This window comes from Equus asinus, chromosome 21 (assembly GCF_041296235.1).
Source record: "Equus asinus isolate D_3611 breed Donkey chromosome 21, EquAss-T2T_v2, whole genome shotgun sequence".
Classification (NCBI taxonomy): domain Eukaryota; kingdom Metazoa; phylum Chordata; class Mammalia; order Perissodactyla; family Equidae; genus Equus; species Equus asinus.
Window position 1 is genome coordinate 56,734,820 of NC_091810.1, and position 25,814 is coordinate 56,760,633.

The 25,814-nt window shown below is 44.4% G+C and overlaps 1 pseudogene; it reads right to left on the reverse strand.

Moving 5' to 3' along the window:
• Nucleotides 1-24,395: 24,395 nt before the first annotated feature.
• On the reverse strand, nucleotides 24,396-25,363 carry LOC106826229 (transmembrane protein 134-like; annotated as a pseudogene).
• Between the last annotated feature and the right edge of the window lie 451 nt (nucleotides 25,364-25,814).

Genomic DNA, 25,814 nt, shown 5'->3' on the forward strand with positions numbered 1-25,814 from the left:
AAATGCTTGGTGTTATGTGCCACTGCAGTTTTGTGACTGTTACACAGCATTTTTGTGGCAATAGATAACTGATACACCTACTTTCCAAGCCAAGAACTGGGCTGACAAATTCAAATGCTGACAGGGAAAGGCAGATACTATAATCCAGCAGAGAGGTAAAGTGGAGTCTATATGAAATTGGAAAATGCATCCCATCTAAAGTGGACAGCTGGTACTCAGTTCTAATCAGGTGTGTCACATGGAAACGTTGATTCAGTGCTGCCAAAGTAATTTTTCAAGAGAGATGGAGATTCAGGTTTTTAAAAGAAAATACTATTTTATATATTATCAATAGATTTTATTTTCCTCAAAAAGTTGGACAACAATAACAGAAATGCAAATTAAAACTACACTGAAATACAATTTCTCACCCATCCATTTGCTAAAAGATTAGCAAAAATCTAGAAGTTCAACAATATATTCTGTCAGTGAAGCTTTGGGAAAACAGGCACTTTCATATATTGCCAGAAGGAATGCAGAATGGTATAAGCCCCATGGAGGAGAATTTGGAGATATCTAGTAAAATTACATATTCATTTACGCTTTCATCCAATAATCATACTTCTTGGAATCTGTCCCAAATATATACTGGCAAAACTACAAAAGAGATATATGAACAAGGCCACTAATTGAAGCACTAATTATAATAGCTAAAACAGAAAACAATCAAAATGCCCCAATCAGGGGCTGGTTGAATAAATTATGGTATATCCATATGATAGAGTACTGCTGCATATGACTATAAAAAGGAACGAGGAATATCTCCATCTCTGCTATGGAGTAATCTCCAAAATACATTGTTAAAGTAATTTGAAAAAAAAAACAAGGTGCAGAAACATGTGTATTATATTATAATATTTCTTTAAGAAAGGAGGAGCTATATAGATACACATATATACAGATTTAATTATATTTTTCAATGGAAGAATAAACCACAAAAATTTTAAAAGGTTTTCTATAGGGGAAAGAAAGGTGTAGAGTGGATGAGACAGGGATAGAAGCTAAACTAATTAGCAAATATTTTGATTTTTAGATAGCCTTCAATGCTATGTAATTTTTTACATAATTTCAAGACAAAATTAAATTTTAAAATATTACTCCCAAAATATAGAAAATAAAATGAAATATCCATTTTGGCAGTAAAATAACCCAGAGAGAAGTTTTAATAATTTGCCTGCATACTCCTAGTAGAATATATCATAAGTACAAAAAGAACTACAAAACAACAACAATACAAAGTAACTGTTGGGGCTGGCCCCGTGGTATAGCAGTTAAGTTCACAAGTTCCACTTGGGTGACCTGGGTTTGCGGGTTCTGATCCTGGGCGCAAACCTACACCACTCATCAGCCATGCTGAGGTGGCAACTCACGTACAAAGTGGAGGAAGGTTGGCACAGATGTTAGCTCAGGGCTAACCTTCCTCAAGCAAAAAAAAAAAAAAACGAGGAAGATTGGCAACAGATGTTAGTTCAGGGTGAATCTTCCTCACCAAAAAAAGTAACTGTTTTCAGTAATAATATTGCTGTTGGTAATGTGTAGTTTTGCTATTCTAAGACTGCTATCTGGGTAATGTGGCATAAAACTACTGAATAATTACATGATATTCTAATTTTATCACCCATGCTGTTTTTGAGAATAAAGATTCTGGGCATGAGAAGAAGGAAATGCAGGTGTTAGATAGAAGAGGTTAAATAAAACCATGTAATCCTTACGCTGAAAAGGAAGCACTGACTCAAATTCACAATGTATTTTGTCCTAGATAGATAGATACTCTTAATATTCCCTAGTTCTGCCCACACAAGCAGACTGGAACCAATGACAATGCCAATAACAATGAGCACCCTCAGGACTCATATTGGGGTCTCTATACACCATTTCTTACTAAAAGTAACCAAAGCTGCCTGGAGAAATAAATAATTCCATGTATGGAACAGGAAATAAATGAGAGGAGACTGAAGCATCTAATTCTATCAGAAAGTAAGGAAATTATCGAAGACTACTGGGGCTACGCCAACTTGAAAAAGCTCCCACTGGCCAAAGATGGGACAATTTGAGCATCAGTAATTATCTTAAAAATAAATAATAATCGTCATTGCAATGAATTAAAATATATCAAATATGTTTAAATCCATGGATTCATAATGATTTTTTTAAACGCTATTGGAAAAATGTGAACTTTGACTGGATATTCAATAATATTAAGGAATCTAGGAGTAATAATGGTAATGGAAGTTATGTTTTTAAAAGAGTCCTTATATTTTAAAGATATATACAGTCAGTCCTTATTATGCACAATTCTATATTTATGAATTCCCCTGCTCACTAAAATTTATTTGTAACCCCAAAATCAACACTCTCTGTGTTTTGGTGGTCATTCACAGACAGGCGCAGAGTGGCCAAAAATTTGAGTCACCCGACGTGCATTTTTTCAACTGCGGTTGTACAAGGTGACACTCTGCCTTCTTATTTCAGCTCCCATACTGTAAAAAAGTGTCCTTTCTATGTTCTATTTAAGTCACATTGTTTACATTTTTGTGCTTTTTGTTGGCGATGTTTCTGTTTCAAATGGCCCCTAAGTGAAGTGTTGAAGTGCAGTCTAGTGTTCCTAAGCACAAGAAGATTTTGATGCACCTTATGGAGTAAATACGTCTGCTAGATAAGCTTCGTTCAGACATGAGTTATAGTGCTGTCGGCCATGAGGCCATGTTAATGAATCAATAATGTATATTAAACAAGGCGTCTTTAAACAAAACACATGTCAAACAAGGATATGTATTTGGTTGATGAAAATGTGGCCAGAGGCTTCCAGGAACCGAGCCCTATCTTTCCCCTAGGAGCAATGGTTCCGTATTCACTATTCAGTGTTTACAGCCACTTTAAATATAAGCACCACAAATAACAAGATTTGACTGTACTAAAATAGTTGTAGATTGTATGGGCCAAAATACTGTGCAAAATGAATAAAATGCCTCTGCTGACCTAGATTTAGCCCACAGGACCCAATTTTTAGTCTCTGGTCTATTCCATTCTCCTTAACTACTGGGCAGTACAGAATTTTTTCAGAGTTTCGATCATTCCCCTACAGATAGGCTTGTGAGCTGTTTCCAGTTTTTCACTATTGTGATCAGTGCTGCAGTGAACATCTGCACATGTGTAAAAGGTCTTCCTGAGAAGACATGGAGAAGTATAATTGCTGAATCACAGGGCATGCACATTTTACATTTTCATAGACACTGCCAAATTGCCTTTAAAGTGGCTGTACAGATTAACACTCCCACCAACAGTGTGTGCAAGTCTGGGTTTCCCACACTCTTGCCAACACTAAATTCCACAAGTATTTTTGGAATCCGCATTGTGTGTGAGGCTCTACTGAGGTTGCGGGGGTGGAGAGGAAGCATAGCAGGATATAACCTACACGAGACACGGTGTCACAGGCCCACCGACAAGCTGCTCATCCTCTCCAGAGAGTCACCAAAGATTCACAGCACAGGGTGGTGGAAACAAAAAGCAAGCAAAGGATTTTCAAATCTTACCCTGTGGCCCACTTATCTCATACAATAATCCACAAAAATTAATTTACTAGCTTTGGAGTGCTAATTCATGCTAAAATATGACTGATAGGTCTACCCCAAATAAAAATAAATTATGTTTTTCCTTATTATACATGGATATTTATTTGGCTGTGTGTATCAAAAAAAAAAAAAAAAAGCCTTAAAACATGCAGGCTATTTAACCAAGCAATTCTTTTCCACATGTATCTTAGGGAAATTATTTGAAAAATTTACAAAATTTACATGCAAAGAATTCATAGTATTGTTTAATATCCCCCTAAAATATAAACTACCCAACCATTCAAAAATAGAGAATTAAACAGTTAATTATATCAAACAATTCTGAACTGTTAGTTCAATAAAGTGTTAAATAAGTTGAACTATTAGGAACTATTATACAACCATCAGAAAAGATTTATTTGTTGTCATGAAAATACATTTGGAAAGTTGCATTTAAAAAAAAAAACTGCCAGTGAGCATCCATTAGTTCATTCACTCACCAAACATCTGCTGCACACCCACTGTGTGTCGGGCACTATGTTGCATGCTGGGGACAAAGTCGTAAGAACTGCAGGCAGATTCCTTGCTCTCAGCGCTAAGCTGTCTTTTGCTCCTCTTGCCTGCTTTGTGAACTACATCTGCAGGTTTCTCCAGCCTGGATCTGAGCAAACGACTAATTCTTTGCTGTTAAGTTCTTCATGATGTCACAAGCACTGATGGACTGCTTCTAGTTCTTACACCGTGTATGACTATGCCGCACTCGGTTCAAGTTTCTTCTTTCCCATATGACAGTGCTTAGACTAGCGGGAAGAGAGTTTCTCCTACCCACAGAACCAGCAGAGCAGACTTCCCTCTCCCATCCTCTGAGGGAAGGCGTCTAGAAGAGTGGGAATACCATGGCTGAGGGCTCAAACAGTCCAGACTCAGAATCCCTGTTTTGCTTTTTTGGCACCTGACTTAACATCTCCCAGCTTCAGTGTGCCAATCTATAAGAGGAGCACCGTGGGGTTGATGCTAAATGAATCACAACTACACAGTGCGAAGATGACGGCTGGCACATGGTAGTCACTCTGCAGGTGCTAGTTCCCTTCCCACCTTCTATTTTCTTGCCAAAGATTGGTTTCTTCTACAGAAATCACCACTATGAAAAGCAGAGGGATGCGGTACGTCAGCTGGAATGTTCATTTCCTTTTTATCTCATACCATTGAGGAGAAGAGTGGTCTGGCGTATGCATGGATTCTCTGAAAATGTTCACCAGTGTTGTCTGATGGTTACCAAGTGATCAGATTCTAGAGGTACGCGTAAATTCAAGGTTCCCCCCTTCTACAAATAGACAGACGTCAGCACATGCACACAGGCAAGGTCTGCCCCTGTCTACTTCCAAACTCAAGTCCCTTGACCCTGCTTTTGATCTCTCCAGTGTAGGTAATGGAGTGGGTGGGAGAAGCACAACAGGAGCGTACAATGAGGACCTGACAGGGAACCATGGCACAAGACTCAGGACTGGTCAATCAGACCATGCCATCCACCTGGCCTCAATGATTGACTTAGAAGGTGCAAGTCAGGCCACTCATTTGCAATTATAATATTTTCTTAGAACTACTGACAAAAGTAAGTTCTCTTCTTTCTGCTTGGGTAGTTTAGTTGGGAGAATATAAGCCTGAGACTGCTGGAAGCCACTGTGTTGAGAAACTCTGCCTGGGAAGAAAGCAGAGCCAAGTGATGGGAAGAGAGAGATGAAGACCTAATGATATTGTTTCAGTCTTCGAGGTCCAACCCTACTGGAAGGCAACCCTATGCCTGCACTCTAGTTACCTGAGGCTAAATCTATCAATCAATCAATCAGTCAATCTCTCTCTCCCCACATCTTTCAGTTGAGGCTCCCCCTAAAAGAATTCATATGCAAAGAATTTATTTGAGAAGCAATCCCAGAAAACACCAGGGAGGAATGGGGAAGTGACACAGGGAAGAGAAGGTGCCTTACTGAGCAGGTAACTGCTAAAGCCCAACTTGGGCTCAGTCCCACTCAGGAACTCTGGGTGACCTTGTGGAGCACACATCTCAGAGCCATGCCACCCAAGGTTGGCAAGGGAGCTGGGGTATTGATCCACCTCTCCTGCCTGTCACTGTGTCAGGCTGCTTCTCAGGGGCTTTGGTACCCCTTCATTTCCAGCCTGTTGTGAAAATGGGCAAAGCAGGCTCCGGAGACAGCCATGGCCCTGCAGCAAGGGGAAATGAGTTGAATACTCTTGTTTTGTATCTTGGGTTTTTTTTGTTTGTTTGTTCGATTTTTGTAGTGAGGGGGAAAACAGGTTAAGATAGGCTTTCTGCCAAGTGCAAAGGAAAAACATCCTGACTTATATATGTGACACTTCCACCCACATCAGAGTTCAGCTTAGAACATTCCTGAGATAAAAGAGCCCTGGATGTCTTCCTTGACCTACCCCATCCCAGACATAACACCATTGTGGTTACAGGAGAAACTCTTACCAACGACATCTTTGTGCCCTGTCCCCACCCTGGCATAGCCAGCTTGTTCATCGAGACATCCCAGAATGATAGAAGTGGTCAACCCTGTAGCCTTCCAGACTCAGCCAGCCCTCCAGGAAACAGCACCAATGCTATGGCTCCCTGCTCCATTGAACAGCCTATACCCCAGGCCTGGCCCTGGGCTTGGCGGACCACCCACAGTAACCACAACAGGCAACCAGCAGGCCCCACAGCCCCTTAGCAGCTGCCCAAAGCAGCTGTCATGAGCTTATATCTTCAACATGCCTCAGAGGAGGCAAAAGCCTCCCACCCAGAGAGCCGGGGAAACACCGGCCCCCAATCCTCCCGTGGCAAAGGTCTGAAGGGGCAGGGGCAGGAATCCACGCTGTAGTCATAACAACTCTCTCTCCCGCCACACAGGGATGCTGGGACAGAGGGAGGAAAGTGCAGTGCGTGTGTCTTCTCCTATCAGTTTGTTTCGAGGTGATAAATATCTTTTGTTTCTGTTGTGAATGAGATCTTTGTTTTCCATTATTTTTTCTAAGTGGTTACTGTTGGAAATAGGAAAGCTATTGATTTTTGTACATTTATTTTGTGACTGCCTGCCTTACTGAACTCTCATTATTTCTAATAGGTTTTCAGTTCAATTCTCCCACAGGAAAAAAAAATTTAGGTGATGTGATAAAACTGACAAACCGCCTGAAATCAGCCACTGTTCTATATGTTCTGAGATGTGTAAAAATCAAGATAGAAACAAAATCCCACTCGCGTTCCACGCGAGTCAACTGTTCCCACCCAGCCCACCCCCAACATTTCAGTGCCCCTCTACACCACCCACCCCCTGGGAAAGGCCACTCCCCCGTGTGGTAAAGAGAGTGTGAAACTCAGACTCAGAAAGTCGTTTGTTGGGGCAAACAATCAAACCTCAAGCCTTCCTGGACTGTCAGGTGGAGGGCAGGTCTCCTAGCTGGGAGGACAGGCCCAGGGTAGGGCTGGCCCTGTAAGCCTGACCCAGCCTGTCACCCATCACTCCAGCCCCTCTCCCAACATCCACTAGGCCACTCACCAAGCAATCCTCAAGCCTAACTGAGCACCTACTGTGTGCCAGGACTGGGCATGGGAGAATATAAAAGGTCCAGTCCCTTCCTCAGACGACTTCCAAGCAGAGAACATTCTTGCAGGTGTGCCGAATTATGTTTTACCGGATTGAGCCCAGGCACTCTTCAATACGCATTTTGTTACTGACCCAGACATTTCTTTGTGGGATGGAGCAATACAGTCAATGTCCTGCCCAGATGCCCTTGATCCCTTTTACGATCCCTTTTACGGTTACCGTGTTCGTGTTCGGCCCTTCACTGGCCTCTGGGTGATCTTGCTTCTGATGCAGGCATCTGCAACTCCTGTTGGAGGACTGCCCTCAGGCGACTAGAGCTGCTTTCTCACACCTGAAGAGCTCGGAAATGCCTGGGAGTTGACGTCTCCCCCAGGCAGCCCTAGCCAGTGACTGACAGGCGCCCGGTGTCTCAGGCTCTGGGATGAAACTCACACTCCAGCGCTCCCTGCAGGGTCAGGATAAGCCACTCTCTGAAGGATTTCGCCTGAGGTCTTGCCCTGCCCCTCCCTGACTCTCTGCCCAGTCCACCAGGGAGCACGTCTTCAATGCGTCATTTGACATAAGTCCTCATCTCAGGGTTTCCTTCTGGAGAATCCGACCTAAAACACAAAATAAGCATCTAACCCCCCACTGCCTTAGTTTCCCCATCTGTCAAGATGGCATAATTAGAAAGCCTCCTGAGAAAAGGATTAAGATTCTGTCATGGACTGAATTGTGTCCCCTCAAAATTTGTATGTTGAAGTCCCTACCCCAATGTGACTGTATTTGGACACAGGGCCTACAAGGAAGTAATTAAGGTTAAATGAGGTCATAAAAGTGGATCCCTGACCTGATAGGATTAGTGTCCTTATAAGAAGAGATACCAGAGAGCCAGCCCAGATGGCCTAGTGGTTAAAGTTTGGCACTCACTGCTTCAGTGGCCCAGGTTCACTTCTTGGTCACAGAACCACACCACCCATCTGTCAGTTGCCATGCTGCGGTGGTGGTTCACATGAAAACACTAGAAGGACTCACAACTAGGATATACAACCACACAATGGGACTTTGGGAAGGAAAAAAAAAAAAAAAGAGGAAGATTGGCAACAGATGTCTGCTCAGGGCAAATCTTTCCCTGCAGAAAAAAAAAAGAAGAGATACCAGAGAGCTCTCTCTGCATGCACATGCACTGAGAAGAAGCCATGCGAGGACACACAGGACAGTGGCTGCCTACAAGCCAAGAGAAGAGGTCTCAGCATGAAACTGAATTTACCAGCATCTTGATCATGGACTTCCAGCCTCCAGAACTGTGAGAAAATAAATATCCATTGTTTAAGCCACCCAGTCTGTGGTATTTTGTTATGGCCACCCAGGCTGACTAATACAGATTCCTTCACCTGCTCTCTGGCCAGGATCCTGGAACAGCCTCCTCTGCCTCATTCAAGTAACCCGTCACCACAAAATAAAATTACTGTGGCTCTGGGAACAACTCTGCCTCACTTCAGGGGAAAGAAAATAAAATTGAAGCCATAGAGCAGAGGTTGGCAAACTTTTTCTGTAAAGAGCCAGACAGTAAATGTCTTCTGCTTCGCAGGCCATGTGGTCTCTGTCACAACTGCTCAATTCTGCTGTTGCAGTGAAGAAGCAGCCACAGACAGTATGTAAATGATGGGTGTGGCTGTGTGCCAATAAAACTTTATTTAAAAAACAGGCCACCGTGGGCAACAGTTTGCTGACCATTGCCACAGTCCCTTTGAGCTGGGAGTTTAGTGAACCTCAGATCCAACCCTGGATTGCAAAGACAAGGACAAACACAGAGGGCAGAGGGGATTTGCCCAAGGCCCCACTGGGAGTTAGTGGCAGGCAGACTAGAAATGAATGGCCCACTCCTTTTTTCTAGTCTGTTGTTCAGAACTGAAGCTTACGTGCTAGGGCTGATCCTAAAGGTTTCTATGAATGTTGGTAATAGAGGGTGACATGATGCCCCAGGAGGAGGAGGAGGGAAGGACAAAAGTCAGCAGAGAGCCAGGCGTGGAGACAGCCGTCACCACTCCCGCCTGTGGATCAGCCTCTGAGCCGGCAGGCACAATGAGGGGCAAGGCCCCTCGACAAGCACAGGCAGCAAGGATGAGGCTGACCCACGAGCTCCAGTACCCCTGTTCCCTTCAAAGGAAGATAAAAGGCCAGCCCTCCCACTGCCCAAACCAAAGTGAGGGGCCCAAGGGAAGAGGAGTCCCAGTGGCTGAGGGCTGCAGGGCGGTGGGCGAGAGAGACCCTCGGTTCACACTGCCGTGACTGCAGTGCTCACCTGCACAGGTGGGACTTGAGTCACACTCTCACAAGCCTTTGCTTTAGGCAGGAAGCTGTGGGCCTATTTTGAGAGACCAGGTACACAAACTCCTGTGGCTTTACGTTTCATAGAGGCAGTCTAGGGCGTGCAGCTTCAAGGAAAAGTAGGGCCATTGGCCTCAGGAGAAGATGAAAGCGACCTGGCAGTTGTCAGGACCTGTGCCCTGCCCTCCGCTCTCTCTCTCTCTCCCCCCTTCTCTCTCTCTCTCTGTCTTGACTCCACTGCCACGGACCACCAGGCTCAGACGAGAGCTCCGCAGCAGATGCTGGAAAGAGAGCAGCTGGTCACAGTAACGAACCTCCGAGAGCTGTGAGACCCCTTGCAGTGCCCAGGGGTTCCCTGGGGCCCCCTCAGCAGTCTGGGCCCCCTCAGCAGCCTCCAACCTTAAAATCTCCCAAGTCACAGCCTCAAGTTTTAAAGAAAGGAATTTACAGATTTGCAAAGAGAAGGAAATGGAGATATTTGGGTCCTAGCACAGGACTGATTCTATTTGGGATCCCATTTGACCACCTCGATGCCGAGGAAAAATGAACCAAATGTACCACCAGCACCCTAGAAACAGATTTTTTTAAATCTTCATATCAACAAGATTTCGGTCGTCAATCATCTCAAATTAAATAAAAACTAAGCAGCAGGAGTTATTGTAGATACATAAGGTAAAGAAAGAACAGGGGGAAAAAAAGAGCTTTGTGTCACGTGACTTTCATGCTGCAGAAACTTAATGAGAAACACACCACATTTCCAGAACCCTCTTTCTTGTCAGGGCTCCCGCTGAGATAAAAGGTCACAAGAAGAGAAGGAGGCAGAGAGGGTGGGAGCGCTGGCTTGGAACAGGGAGGCAGTTTTACTGGAAAGACAAGCCCAAATTTCACACAAGCTGCTATCGGGCCTGAGAGTCTAGACTGATGATTTTCTTTGAATTCCAGATGTGAAGGGCTTTCATAAAGGAATCTCAAACATCACCCATTTAAAAACAAATCGACCCAAGCTGCATTCACTGATGCAGAGGAGAACTTTCTATCCCAGACTGCAGAGAAAACCAGACAGGCCTGGCCGTCGCTGCGCGTCCTGTTGCTGCCCCCTGCAGGCTCTGAGCCAAAGAGCACCCGGAAAGCCGCCCAAGGCTGGGGTCTGTGGACTGAGCCAGGCCTCTGTCAGCTGATGGAAGCTTCCTGTCCATCTGGCCCAGGGTGGCAGAAGTATGGGCCTCTGCCTCTGCAAGGTGTCAGGCCACGGCTGGAAGGATCGAGCTGGGCCTGGGCCTCAATGTTACCTGCATTGTCTCATTCAATCTTCAACCTTGCAAGCTGGAGATGCTGACCCTTTTTACAGATGAGAAATCACAGGTCCCAAGAAGTTGAGCGATTTGCCCAATGGATGCAACTGGTTTATTCAGTACTGGCATCTGATCCCAATGCCCCTTCCACGACCCTGCGTGCTGTGGCCACCAATGCCGGCATTCCCACCTCAGGGAAGATGGAATAACTGGAGCTCCGTTACCCAAACAGGACCAGACCAGCAAGGAGCCCCACAGGGCCAGGCTGGGGTCTTCGCATCCCTATGGCCTCAGGCTGGGAGCTGTCCTTGATTCAGGGATTTCATACCTGCTGTGAGGCTGAGGGGAAGCTCCTTGGTTCCCACACCCCAGCCAGGGCTCCCGGGGGTTCGTAGAGCGAGGAGCTTCCTGGCCACCCTCTGGCTTCTGGAATCTCCTGACAACCCTGCATTTATTTCTCCCCCTGTCAAGGCTGTCTTGGGCTGCAACCCCCTTAGACAGGGACTGACTCTGTAAACATCACACTGAGAGGACCCCTGACCAGAGACTTCCCACTTGGCAGCAGCTACAAATCATAACGCCAGACACTCTGGCTCAGTGACCTTTAGAAGGTGCCTGGCCAGGACCCTCTGGTGATTCATGTTTAATCCAGTGTGAAAGGACCTCTGCCCCCACTGCTGCAGGCAGCCCAGCCCTGCTCTGCGCCCTCTGGCCTGCCTGCTCCCAGCTGTCACAGGGACAAGACCAGATGCTCTGCTGTTGACTTAAGACTCTAGTGTACCCTTGGGTATTCCTTCCTTTTCTGAACCCTCCTAAAGTGGCCCACTCACCTCTCTGACCCCATCTCTCCACAGGGCTCCCTCTCCAGCAAGGCAAAGCTGCTTGCCAAGCCCGGCGCATGCGCCACTCTCTTCCACCTCTGGGCTTTTGCACAAGCTGCTCTTCTGCCTGGAAGCCCCTTCTGCCCCTTCACCACTTGCCTGACTCTGACTTGTCACTAAGCGTCAGCCCTCCTACAGACAGTTCTTCCCACTTCCTCCCCCTGCCCACAAGGGCTGGGTGCCCCTGCTCTGAGCTCCACCGCACCACCCACCCGTGCATTCCTCCGATGGCAACATCACTGCACAGTCACTAGACCACTGGTTCATCTTCCTGCGTAGAGTCCAGCTGGAAAGCACTTAGCAAATATTTGGTTGATTCCCTAATCTCTTTGCATCTGGACGTGACTGTCCCTGTGGTCAGGGACCACACTTGCTGAATTGGAAACTGGGACTTGGGACCTGACCACAGGACTAAATATTTGCCTTTGGGATTGTCCTGAAAGGAGAAGAGCTTTCCTCCTGGCCCCACTCCCTCCCCAGGGCACCCAGGAGGCAAGGAGAGGAGTTGATTTTATTATTCCAGGATGAGTTGGCCTGAGGTGCCCATCAGGCCCAAGGGGGAGCAGCCAACCCAGGGAAGTGTCACTGAGCCATGGTTCCAGGTCCACCCCTGGCCTGTCTGACCCCTTAGAGCCCCCTCCTCCTGGAAGGGTTGGCTGCGGTGATTTGAGTGTACAGCTGGGAGCTGGAGAAGGCATTTCCCACAGCAGGAGTTTCAGCTCCTTGTGTCTGCTCCTGGAACTGCTGTCTGGATGGCCTGGCTGAGAGAAGCCTTGTGTAGAGTTCTTGTTTAAGATTAAAGATAGTTGCATGAGGTATCAGTCATTGACACCTTAATGAAAACACATGAATACAATCTGGCCATTGAATCCCACAGTCTTAGGATGAAAAGAGGCCTTAACCAGCGCCCTTTCTGTCTAGCTGGCTTCCTTCCCTTCAGTCAGTGCTGGTGCCATGCTTGATGCATTTACAAAATACGTTTCCCATCCTCCTCTTCTCACACCCCTCTGTCTTAATGAACTTAAATTGAAACACTCACTATGAACCTCGTTAAAACAGGCATCCCTCCATGAAATTACAAAAACTGAAAAGGTGCCAGGACCAATGCCCATCTGGTACAGACCCTCCCTCATCTCCATGATGAAGCCCTGTGACCTGGGAGGCTCCCAGACCCCCTGGGGCCTTTGAGAGAGGAGAAGAGAGGAACGGTCCATTACAGGCCACCTCACTGGACCAACGTGGAAGGTAAGGTGGGACTAAGGTGGTGAGGAGGCTGCCAGCCCAGGGAAAAATGTCTTGTATTTTGTAATTCTGCATGCCCAGTGCAACTCCAGTCAACAGGGCCCAAACAGGTCAATGACAAATATACCCTGGAAGTGTCACTATCCCTAACAGAGGCCAAATGGTGCCTTGGGGTAGGGCAACCTCTTCCACCCTCCCTGCAGCAGGACGCACAGAGAGCAGGCACCCCTCATCCTGCTTTTCCAGCTCTCCCCCATGACCCTCCTCCTCTCTTCCACTCCAACCAAGGAGAGAGAAGTAGATGGAGAGTGAAGAAGAGCTGGGCCCAAAGGGGAACCTTGAGCCTGCAGGTGTGTGTAAATAGAGGCAAGAACCACAGGAGAAACTACTTTGAAGCCTCCATCTGGTAATAAATGATGATATGGAAAATATGGCACATGGTTTTCCATTGCCGCAGTTTGTCTTTCATCAGGAGAGGCCATCTGGGGTAGTGGGGAGGGGGGTCAGTTTTGAAGCCACAGACTGGGTTTGAAGCCCTGCTCTGCCACTAACTAGCCTGGTGGGAATACAGAAGTACTGCCTTACTGGGGGTGGGGAGACTTCTGAATGAGGAAACACTTAGAACCATGCCTGGCACATGGGAAATGCTATCCAGAAAAAGGAAGAGGAGAAAATAGCATAACGGAAGACTTGGCACCATAGCTGGAGCCACAGGAAGCATATAGAGCACTTTATGGTTTGCAAAGTTCTCTTGGTTCTGTTCTTTCGTATGATGCTCACAACAGTCCTAGGAGGCACAGGTGTAATTTGCCCACATTACAGATGAGAAAACTGCGGTTTCAAAGTACCAAGACTTGCTTGTCATCCACATGGATTTCCCAATGGAGAGCAAAACAGAACACCAGAAAAGGAGACTAGGTCTCATGAGGCCATCCAGAATTTTGCCATCAGAAAATCTAAAAAGACACTCATTGCTAACTTTTACCATGCACATTTGGGGTCTTGTGGGCTCAGGGTTGTGTTTTACACATGTGGGGAAGGGTAGGGGTTACCATAATTTTTCCAAATCCAGCTGCTTGGGGTCCCCCGTAGGTAAATGCAGACAGGGCAAGGATGAGAGCCTGCACTTCTACTTCCAGTTTCCCTGCTGGTCTCAAGGCACACAGACCTGGTGAGGCCAACAAGGACATTCAGCCCGGGACTTGTGAATTGACCGCGGCAGATCTTGGCAGGACTGCAAGGGGAGATTGTCATCTTGTGTGTATCCAAGACGTCCCCTCCCCGCTCTCCGTTAGAGATACCAGCCCATTCGTCTCACCTCTGTGCAGGTGCAGCCAGCGCGAAGCCCTCAACTTGCCCATTTGAGCCTGCATCCGAGCTCCACCTAGCGGCAGGTGTTGGGCATGGCGTCCGAGTGTGCATTTTCTTCCACAGCCGGCTCCCTAGGTTAGTCATTTAGTGTAAAATGGACGCTTTGGACTCAGCACACCCATGTCCCTGATCCCCTGCGACTCTATCCATATAACCTGCCCTGTGCCAGTCCCTTAGCTTTAATCACGCCACGCAGCCTGAAGGCACTAACTGGCTAATTGTAAACCCAGCCCAAGACTGTAGCATCCTTCCTGTTTCTCTCAAAGCCCACAAGGCTTTATGATGTCCCAAAGGCTTGGCCAGGGGTGAGCTGGCAAGCACCTGGCATAGTGGAAAGAATACAAAACTAGGCATCCACAGACCTGAGTGCTAATTCCACCAACCCCACTGGAGAGGTAGGTGAACTTGCATGTATCATCCAAGAGCTCCAAATCCACCTGTCCCATCTGTGTAACTGGATAAGACCCATCCCTGACATCACATCATGGTGAGTGTGCTAAACAAACATGTGATATTGCTCTGCAAAAAGCCAAGAAATAAGCCGAGAGAATTTCTATGCGTTTTTAAGAAGAGGGTAGCAATCCTTCTGCCTGCTCTTCCTTGCCCTTATAGATGCTGCTTCCTTGGCCTGAGGTTCTTCTGTCCATTCCTCCTGGCTAATTCCTCCTTCATACACCCATAACCCCCTCCAGACAGCCCTCCCTCTTCCCACCCCCAGGCTGAACTGGGTACCCCCACCTCGGGGCTCCCACACCATTCTGCTATGGCCCTGGTCACGCCTTGTTGTGACATTTGTTCCTTGTCTCTTCTCCTGACTAACTTGTGTGCTCTTTGAGGGTATGGCCTGTCTTTTTCACTCTTGTGTCGCTGCTTCCCAGCACAGAGCCCAGTATACAGTAGGCTCTCATCCTGCTTTGTGTTGGATGACTAAGAAAAACAAACTAGATAAACAAATGCTGCTGCAGGGCCATGAGGACGTTCTCCTCTGTATTCCTCCAGAGGCTGTGTTGTAGATCTGCAATCCACCTGGTTTTTGTGCATGTGTGAGGAAAAGGTAAAGACAGACTTTTTTACATATAGATATGCAGCTGACCCAACACTTTTATTAACAAGACCATCCTGTCCCCACTACACTGCAGTGTCATCTTTGTCATAAATCCAGTGACTGTATATGATTGAGTCAATTTCTGGACTTTCTCTTCTGGCCCGTTGGTCAGTCCATCACCCAACTTCCTGAGGCAAAGACTCTGTTACACACTTACTCCACGCAAATAAATAGCAAAATTTAAGCCAATAACAACTTTAAGTAATGTCATGCCCACTTGAGAGCCTGAGCAGTGGACAGAGCCAGAGGAAGTCGCCAGGCTGTGAGCTGAGGCTGCCGGCAGGGAGCTGCAGGTGAGCAGAAAGCCAGGGGAGCCCCCTCAAGGAAGGGCAGGTTACAGCCAGTCTGAGAATCTGTGTACCTCAGGGGACCAAACAAGGGGTGAACAGTCCCTGTAACAAGGGCAAAAACAAAAAGGCAAGCCAGGGCAGCAAGTCATGAGGAACCGAGGAATTGTCTGCAGTCCCTGCCAACAGCCAAGGGAACGTGTGCACCGCCCTGGGCTGAATTCCCTGGTGCCTACTGCTACGGCATCTGGCTTTCAGCCCTGCAGGCAGTTCTTAGGGAAGCTGCCCTAACGAGCAGCTCGGGGCATCAAGAGGCTTCTGCCAGCTGGGCCTGCGAAGATGGCAGAGAATCGGGGGGAGAGAGTTGTTGAGAAATGCCCCAGTTCCTCTTTGCCCTCACTTGGGAAACTCAAATGAGTGAAGAGGCCATAGGTGAGGACAGTGGAGATCTGAACGGCACGTGCCCCTCCTACGGGGGCAGCCTCTGCTCAGCCAAGTGCTGCCACAGAGGAATGGGGCCCAGAGTTGCCAGCTCCTCTAGTTTTCCAACAGAAGCTGCAAATCCAAACTTGCATGCAAGATTTTCAAGTATCGGCAGGTAATTTTTTCAAATTGTAAACACTATGAGCTACATAAAACATATCTACAGGTCGTAGGTGATGGCATCTGATTTAGTATCTGATCAGTACCTCATTGCTATCTCAGAAATCAAGAGGGGAAGAAATGACTTATTTTACCCTTGAGTCCTGCGTGTTGTTCAGATATTAGGAGGAGAGTGTGGAGGGGTGTCCTCTCTATATTGAGAAAATTTCTTGTGAAAATGAGAAAAAATAAACATGGCCCCCCTGCTGGGTTACTTTTCCAAGTATAATTGCATTTTAATAATCTGAGGCTAATTCTGAAGGTAATAATTGTTCATTTCTCACATTGGGTTTGTGTTGATTATTTTGGAAAATGTGTTGACGCTTATTTTATTTTCCAATCTTGTACTACTTTAGTGAAAATTCATTACCAATAGAGCTTTCTGAGCTGGAAAGGAAGAAATTGAAAATACAAATCTGTGTATAAATAAACAGGCATGCTAAATAAATAAATTCTTTTTCCATGAGGTATCTGGCCCATACTGATGAAATACAAAAAAGGGAATATTTCAGCTTTAGAAATAGAACAAAAAACTATGGAAAGATTAAGTAAATGGAACAATATTATTTCAAGGATCATTTAGAACAACTGTGGTGTAGTGGGAAAGCATTAGGTTTAGAATCATAAGATCTGGCTTATGTTCAGATTCTGCCCTTTCGGTAAATTACTTAACCTCTGGATGATAGGATTATATATCCCTGCCCTGCTGGAGTCATTCCTTTGGGCAATAAAAGTGAGAAGTGAGTATGTTACAACTAGGCGAAGCTTCAAAAGCTTGCGAAAGCCTTGCTATGCTTTCTTTTCCTTCTGACTCAGTGATCAGCAGCATTCCAGGTGGTGGACACTCTGTCTCCCCCAGTTCTATAATGAAAACAATGATGCAGAACAGAGTCCCAGAGCAACTGTGGATATGTATGTAAGCAAGAAGTAAACCTTTATTGTTTTAAGCCACCGAAATATGCTGGGCTGCTTGTTACTGCAGCACAGCTTAGCCCATCTCAGCTGATATCAATCTGTAAGCCTCAGATTCGTTATCTTAAAATGAAATTTACAAATACCCATCTTAGAGAACAGTGGTGGCTGTTACCTTATTCAGCAGTGAGTACATTGAATTACTCATTTTTCTACGTATACCACATATCTCATGTCCTCTATTCCTCACTATATATTTTACATATAATAATACCTTTATATTTTCATTAAATTATGAGTCTCCTGAAGACAGAAATCCTGTCTTTTCATCTATATATCTCAAATAACAACAACAAAAAATTAAGCCGACAAACAAGATATACTTCTCTTGGAAGGAAAACAAAATTTGAATGGGTCACGTAAATGGTTAAAATAGATTTATTCCTCATTAGTCATCAAGTAAATGAAAATTAAAAACCACAATGGGTATAATTTCATGCCCATTAGAATGGAAAATCAAAAAGACTGGCAATGCAAAACGTTGTCGAGTAAGTGGAACTCTCATATACTGCTCATGGGAGTGTAAAAATATACAACTGCATGAAAAACAGTTTGGAAATTTCTTCAAATTTAAATGTAAACCTACCAAATGATCCAGTCATTCCACTTACAGATATTTATCCAAGAAAAATAAAAACACATGTCCAATGAATTAGGTATCTATTGCTGGGTAACATTACCACAAACCTAGCAGTCTAAACAGCACATATTTATTATCTGACAGTTTCTGTGAGCCAGGAGTCTGGACACAGCTTTGCTGGGTCCCCTGATTCAGCATCTCTTACAAGACAGCCATCAAGGCCAGGGCTGGGGTCTCATCTGAGGCTTGACAGAGAAGGAACCACTTCTGAGCTCACATGGTTGGCTATTGGCCAGAAGCTGCTTCAGTTCCTTGCCAAGTGAGCCTCTCCATAGGGCAGCTTACTTCATCAGAACCAGCAAGAAAGTCACTAAGTCCCCTAGCAAGATGGAAGATACAATCCATCTTATGTAACATAATCACAGAAATGACATCCCATCACCTTTGCCAGATTCTATTGGTTAGAAGCAAGTCACAGGTTCTGCCCTCACTCAAAGGGAGGAGATTACCAAAGACATGAAGACCAGGAGGCGGGGATTGTTGGAGCCATCCTAGAGCCTTCTGCTACATTCATGTAGACACTCATTCACAAACGCTTATAGCAGCCTCATTCAAAGTAATTCAAGACTGGAAACAACCCAAATACCCATGGAGAGGAGAAAATGATACAATACATAATAGCAAAGGAAAAAATATTAAGAGAACAGAAATTTACAAAGACATTTTGCAATATAATCCATAGACCTTTTAGAATATTATTGAAAAATAATAGCCAAGCAGAAGGCTCTGCGCAAAGATGGCCCTAAAAGTGTGTGGCTTTTTTCTATTATTATTAATATTATTATTATTAAATCCAGAGCACAAACAGATTGCTATGGGCTTTTGCACCCAAAGCAAAACATATTTAAGGCACCATAAAAAAGACATCCTAAGCTCATCTTCCCGCTTCAGAAAAAGACAGCATTTGGTGGGGGCTGGAAAGAGTCCAATCGCTGAACAGTCCAACCGCAGTGCAGAACCGCAGCCCAGCTTGAAGGGCCAGATGCGAAGGGAGACGAAAATGAAAGCTATCAACAGAATAAAAGAACACACAGGCGGAAAACAGCAGGAGGGCTGCAGAAATAGAGGCAAGCGCAGGGAAATATACCAAGAACATGAAATGTGCTGTTACTGATTTGCATGTTGGATTGGGCCAATACACACCATTTTGGGGATAGAAAATTTAAATTGAAAGGAATTTGTTTTAATGAACAAGAAAAGACACTATGCAGGCAGAGTCACGATAACCTGGGAATGAGACCAATATCTTCTAGTCAAAGTTAAATCCCAAAAAAAGAGGAGGCGGGTATGTGAATAGACTCATTTTAAACAAAGAGAAGCAAAGGTGTTTTTGGTTGAGAATTTTGTGCGTCCAAGGGTAGGCTAGTTGAATCTTTAAGTATAATAAACACACTTAAGGACAATAAATGCTTCTTATGGTATATGGTTCAGCATCTAGAAATCCAAGAACAAAAGGCAGAAGGAGTAGAAAACAGGGTATTTTGCCATCTAAGGTCACTGATGTCACTCATTTATTCCATATACACTTAGCAAGCCCCCAGTGTTCGAGACTCAACCTGGACCACAGGATGACATCATCCTCTCCCTATTCTCATTCTGTCTGCCTTTCCTTTCCCCAGCACCCCACTTAGGGTTCATAAATGCTTTCCTCCCACTGCACATCCCTCTGCCATGGGCAAACCCCCAACCCCCTGTGTTCCTGACCCAGCCTGGACTACAGCCCCCAACATCCCCACCAGACAGAGGATCAGAAGTATATCAGAGCACGTGTGCTGATGGCTTTTAGATGTGATAATGTAGGGTCTTTTTAAACTACTTATCTTTTAGAGTTACCTACTGAAATATTTATGAATGGAATGATATGATGTCTGGAATTCGCTTCAAAATAATATTGGGGAACATTACACAGCAATTAAAAAAAACAAATTACAACTACATGGATGAATCTCCCAGTCGATGCTGAGTCAAGAAACTATACCCCAAAAGAGTACATACAAACTAGACTCCAAAAAAGTATGATCCCCTTTATATGAGGACAAAAACAGGCAAATCCAACTTTTTGAGATACAAGTTAGATTAGTGGATACCTAGCAGGGAAAGATGGTGATAGAAATCAGAATAATACCTGCCTCTGGGTGGTGGGTATTGACTGAAGGGAACAGGAGAGAACTTTCTGAGGTGATTGTTTTGGTGATGGTACATGCTATATTGTCGTCAAAACTCATCAAATACTCAAGGTATGTGCATTTCATTGTCTATTAATTATATTTCAATAAAAACTAGATTTAGTCTCTTGCCATCATAGTAATTATTTTTTTAGCTTGAAGAACATTTATTCTGGTCATCAATTTTCCTTATGACTAATGCTATGGAGACTCTCTTTGAACATAAATCTTTGTGCAAGCCCATAGGCAATAATTCTCCTTTCCAGTGAAGAAATGAATGAAAATAATTGTAGTGTTATTTAGCTGTGAGAATAATTCCATCCTGGAGCCACAGAAACTTATAAAAGCCCAGCAGGACTTGTCACAGACAAATTACTCAATTTGGGATCTTCTTTCTGAATCGCCATTTTTTCGTACAATGTATATCGAGGAGCCATCCCACACAGGACCAATGACTATAAAGCAAACATTCTCATTTGAGAGGAGTAAATGCACCATATGTAGTGAGCTGGAGAAAGCCCAAACCCAGCTGTCCCAGTGAAGCCAGGGACCTCTCTGCCCTCCACTGCCAGGTGCTAGAGGGGAACCAGGGTGGATGTGACCAGCACACTCCCTTTACAAGTCTAAGGATTCTTCATGAAGAAATGACGCTTCTCCCTAGGAAAGACCTCAGCCTTGGAAACTAACACTTGGAAATGTGTTGAAAATAAACTTTCAGTAACTCAAGAGAACGATGAACGGTCTTCCAGTCCTGAGAATAACGCTGACTCACTGAGACAGTCACCCTCATCAAGTGTACCTGGCTCTGAGTAGCAAGACAGTCGTGACCCGAGGACTGAGAGGCTCCAGTCTCAGCCTGAATTTATTCTTTCTTTCCCTGGAGTTGTTTATAGCTCTGTTTAAAAATATCTGGCAGCTTTCACCTGATTGGTTTATCAGTCCACTGAATAAACAGTGTGAAGTTTGCTGGCATTCTGCAGCCATTTCATCTGCCACGGATAATTTAGAAGAAGTATAAAACTTGATTCAGGTTCTGTCTTAGGTTCCACAGATTATACAGATAGATACATATTATCTATATTTTAAAATTAGGGTGATGATTCAGGCAAGAATAAGTGAAAATTTGACAAGGAACAGGATATTTACACAAACCCAAAATATCTCCCACAAAAGTACTTATTAACCACAAAGGGAAAAATAGTAATTTAATAGTAGAAAATCTGATGGACATCTTAACCAAGTGATCAACATTCATATCATCAATAATGAAATCAACCCACAATGTATGTCTCATGATAAGATGCACTGAGAAGGACATGATATCAGTTCTGGGATATTCCGGCCAAAATGCATAACCTTAATCTAATAATGAGAAAACGTCGGGGCTGGCCCCGTGGCCAAGTGGTTAAGTTCGTGCGCTCCGCTTCGGCAGTCCAGGGTTTCGCTGGTTCGGATCCTGAGTGTGGACATGGCACTGCTCATCAGGCCATGCTGAGGCAGTGTCCCACATAGCACAACCAGAGGCACTCACAACTAGAATATAGAACTATGTACTGGGGCGATTTGGGGAGAAGAAGAAGAAGGAAAAAACAAAATGAAGATTGGCAACAGTTAGCTCAGGTACCAATCTTTAAAAAAAAGAAAAAGAAAAAGTAACCATCAGACAAACTCAAGTGAGATAATCTCAAAATCATGAAAGACAAAGAACGGCTTTGGAAGTGTTCAAAATTAAAGGATGCTTGAAAGATATGAAAACTAAATACAACATGTGATCCCAGACTAGAAATAAAAATAGCTATAAATGATATTAATGGGATAATTGGTGAAATTGGAATATAGACTATAAATTAGAAAATAGTACTGGATCAATGTTAAATTTCCTGAATTTGAGAACTACATTGAGGTTACACAAGAAAATGCTCTTATTATTGGATATAACCCTGGAAGCATTTAGGGATGAAGGGACATGATGTCTGCAGCTTACTCTCAAACGGTTTAGAAAAAAAAGTGTGTGTACGTATGTGTGTCTGCACATGTGTGTGTGCATGCATGTGCACACACACACACATACACACACATAAAGAGAGAGACCAAATCCAGAAACTGTTAACAATTGGTGAATCTGTGCATTTTCTTTCAAGTGAGGTGAAAATGGGGGTGGAGATATAAACAGGGCTCAGTCTCCTCTCTGGATTACTAGCATCCCAGTTGATCCCAACAGGAACAAACTGAGCTATTTGGGGGGTCTATGTTTCCAGCTAGATGAACTGAAACGACTCAGATCACCTTTGTCTTTTCCCTTTGTTTCCATGGCTAGTGCTGTGCTTTCTCGCACGACAATACCACTTTTTCTTGGAAATGTCACTTATTTAAAATCTAAGGCACAGGTAAAATAAAGTTATAAACAATGCCTAATTTTGACCCCTTCCCCACTAATAAGGAAAAACTAAACTTGCTGTTTCTCACTTTGTTCACTTCCCTTTTGCTAATGACAAACATTTATCTACCAATATATATTTGCTTAATGTTTTAAGATCAATTTTGCTTCATGTCCTTAAGGTAATCCTATACTTATGAGAATAGTTTCTTCAATTTATAAATAAACTAGGATCTTTAGATATTGTTTATCTATATTTTAACATGTAGTGAGGCCTCTTTTACAATTTATAGCTCATGAATCTCTATATATTTACTGCTTAGCCTTCCGGTGACATCAAGCTATAGCTTGAATTATGATGAAGGCAATAACTATTTATACAAAGATGCTTTAGTAATTTATTTATTCAAAAAGCACTTATTGAAAGCCTTCTACATGTCAGATACTCTGTCAGTTATTTGGAAATCAAATAGCTGTATGAATTAGACATGTGAGTCAGTCATAGATTATTTATTCTTTTCTTATACTAAAAAAAACCCATGATGGCTACAAGTTCAAATGAGAACCAAGAACTGACGCCTCTTGATCACCATCTTTTAGCACCAAGATCACAGAGATCTATCTTGTCATTCAGTTTGGGTTTCCACATGAAGAGAGAGTTAGAAAGCCAGCTAAAAGTCCAACAGCCCCACACCCATGAACTAGAATAAATGTATCAAATCCTAGCCTTGGACAATCCATGTTCAAGACAACATGAGACATCTAGTTCCCAGCTCTTGGTTTCTAAATATCATTCCCCACCCCAGGGCTCCTTGGAGAAATTATTGATTCCAGGGCTGAGGCTGGGAACTATCAGCTAAGCATGGATGTCACATGGTGCCAGAAAACACAAAAATGCTCAAAGACTAATGGGGACATGGCCAAAGGACACAGAAGCCATATTGAAAGGGCTCTCAATAGCCCAAATTGGGACAATTTAAGAATGATAAGAATAATGACTGAAATTGATTATAACACATCGAATAATAATTTTTAAAAAAAAAACATGAATCCACAATGACACTCAAAGTGGAAGGGGATAAAATGATCATATTTGCAGAAGAATACTAGCTAATAAATGTAGAAGAAATGATAGAATTGGAAGTGCGCTCTCTTGCAATCTCCAATGATCAATTAAGGCAAAAATCATTAGGCGATGCTAAAACTATTAAACAAAAGGTTGCTGGGGAATCAGAAATGAGCATGATGCTACACCATACCACACCATAAACTACACAGTAATTTCAAGGAGAAAAATGTAACTTACAGTGGAAAGACCTAGCAGTCACCACCTTAACCAAGTGATAACTTGGCATCATCAATAGCAGGACACCCTGGCATTAAGTGCCTCCTGAAATGCAGCAGGAAAGATACAACATCATGAAGTGTTATTGCCAGAAACATTTACCAGAACCTAATCAAACCTCTAGACAAACTTCCAGGATACGGGAAATACAGAGAAAAGAGGAACAAGTTAAACTACACCCAGAGGACGTAACCAAACAAATCAGGATTGAGGGACATTTTACAAGACAACTCTTTTCTTTTTCTTTTTGGAATTAACTGTCCTTTTATTAGTACAAAACACCACAACCCAGCAGCCCAAGAATAAGTTAAGGCACAGAGCCAGTGAGGGGTGACTTTCCCAGCCCCACATAGTGGGCCTGGGGCCTGCACATCCCAAACCTCCTAAGCAAACTCCTGAGGAGGCTGGGGGTTCGAGGGTCCTGGAGGGGTTTTTCCTTTGGGATGAGGGAAATGGAGAGGGGCATGGGTCCAAGGAGTGCTCCTTGTGGATGTATGGAGGCTGCACAGGGCCTCTCAGAGCCAACACTGGATCCTGGCCGGTGCCCACACCCAGCCTTCTGACCAATGGCTCATTTCACAAAGTAGGGCAGGTAGAAGAACTGGAAGCCCCAGTGGTCCTTGGTGGCACAGTAGATGATGATTACATGGTACACTCCTGGGACCAACAACAGGAAGCCTAGCCTGAAGAAGATGGTCCTGGAGACACCTTGAGAGGGGCCACTTCCAGTCCCACCCTGATCAGGGTCAGCACTCTCACTTGCTGTGTGACCTGTGTAAGGCAGGGAAAATAAACCTGCCCTGCACCTGGATCAAAGCAGACTCAGAGTAAATGCTAGCTATTACTCTTCTGTTTCCCAGCTGCAGCAGCAGGAGCAGGAAGGAGGCCAGCACTGGCAGTTCTTCTGCATCAAAGGGTGTTGAGTCCAGCTGCAGCAGGCATTGTAGGAGCACTGGGTACTCTTGCTGATAGTGCCAAATAACTATTGACAGATGCAGATGCATGTTGGGCTGGAATGTTGGGTTGAACGGCCCCATCTGATTCCAGAGAGGCCTGGGATCTACTCTCATCATTCTCCAGGTTCTCGTAGCACAGCCAGGACTGCTTGTCCTCATCGGCCATCTCAAATTAGGCCTGGGCTAGAAGTGCAGTGGCCAGAAGAGGGCAACCCCATTGAACCCAGGGCCCACATTCTCCAGGGACAGCTCAAAAGTGTCATCAGTGCTGAACTGGGGCCAGGTGGAGTTTATGGTCCTGACCCACTCAGGTGCCCTATGCATCACCATCTGCACCTACCTGCTTCGAGTCACTGTGGCCACACTCCACACTAAGACAACTCTTTACAAAGTCAATATAAGCAAGACTTTCAGAATGATTGAGTAAGTACATAAAACATAAAAACAATGAAAAAAGTGACAAAATTATCAAAATCAATTTTTTCAGAATTCTGGAAAATAACCAAAGGCTTATGACAACCAGAAGAGCATTTATTCAAAAAACCCCACTGAAACTCAGTAACAACAATGGTATTTGTGGTGTTTTTGCTTGGCCTACTCCCATCCCCTTCTCCCCAGCTTCATTGTAGCTTTCAAAACCAGCAGCCTTGCAGCCATTGGAGGGGACAGACCAGGTCTGGAGCTCTTCAAAAGGTCCCATCCCCAGAACATTGTCACTATTTTACCTGTCTCACGGCGCCCTGGAAAAGCTCCATTCACAAGCTATTGTCATTATTTGATCTGACTCAGAACTTACTCCACAGGAAAAGCCCACAGGGCATTTGGCAAGAACATTCAGTGGCAATTTTTAACATCACAGTTACCTAAGGCTGCAATACCCGTTGGGGAAAACAAGAATGCAACCAAAAATTTAACAGGAAGATCTGAGAAACGAGATGCCCACAGGGGCTTTAAGAAGTTCTAATATATTTCTAGAGACCTGTAAGGCTGTGAACACATGCCACACTGGGTGCATGCCTAGGAAAGATCTGAGA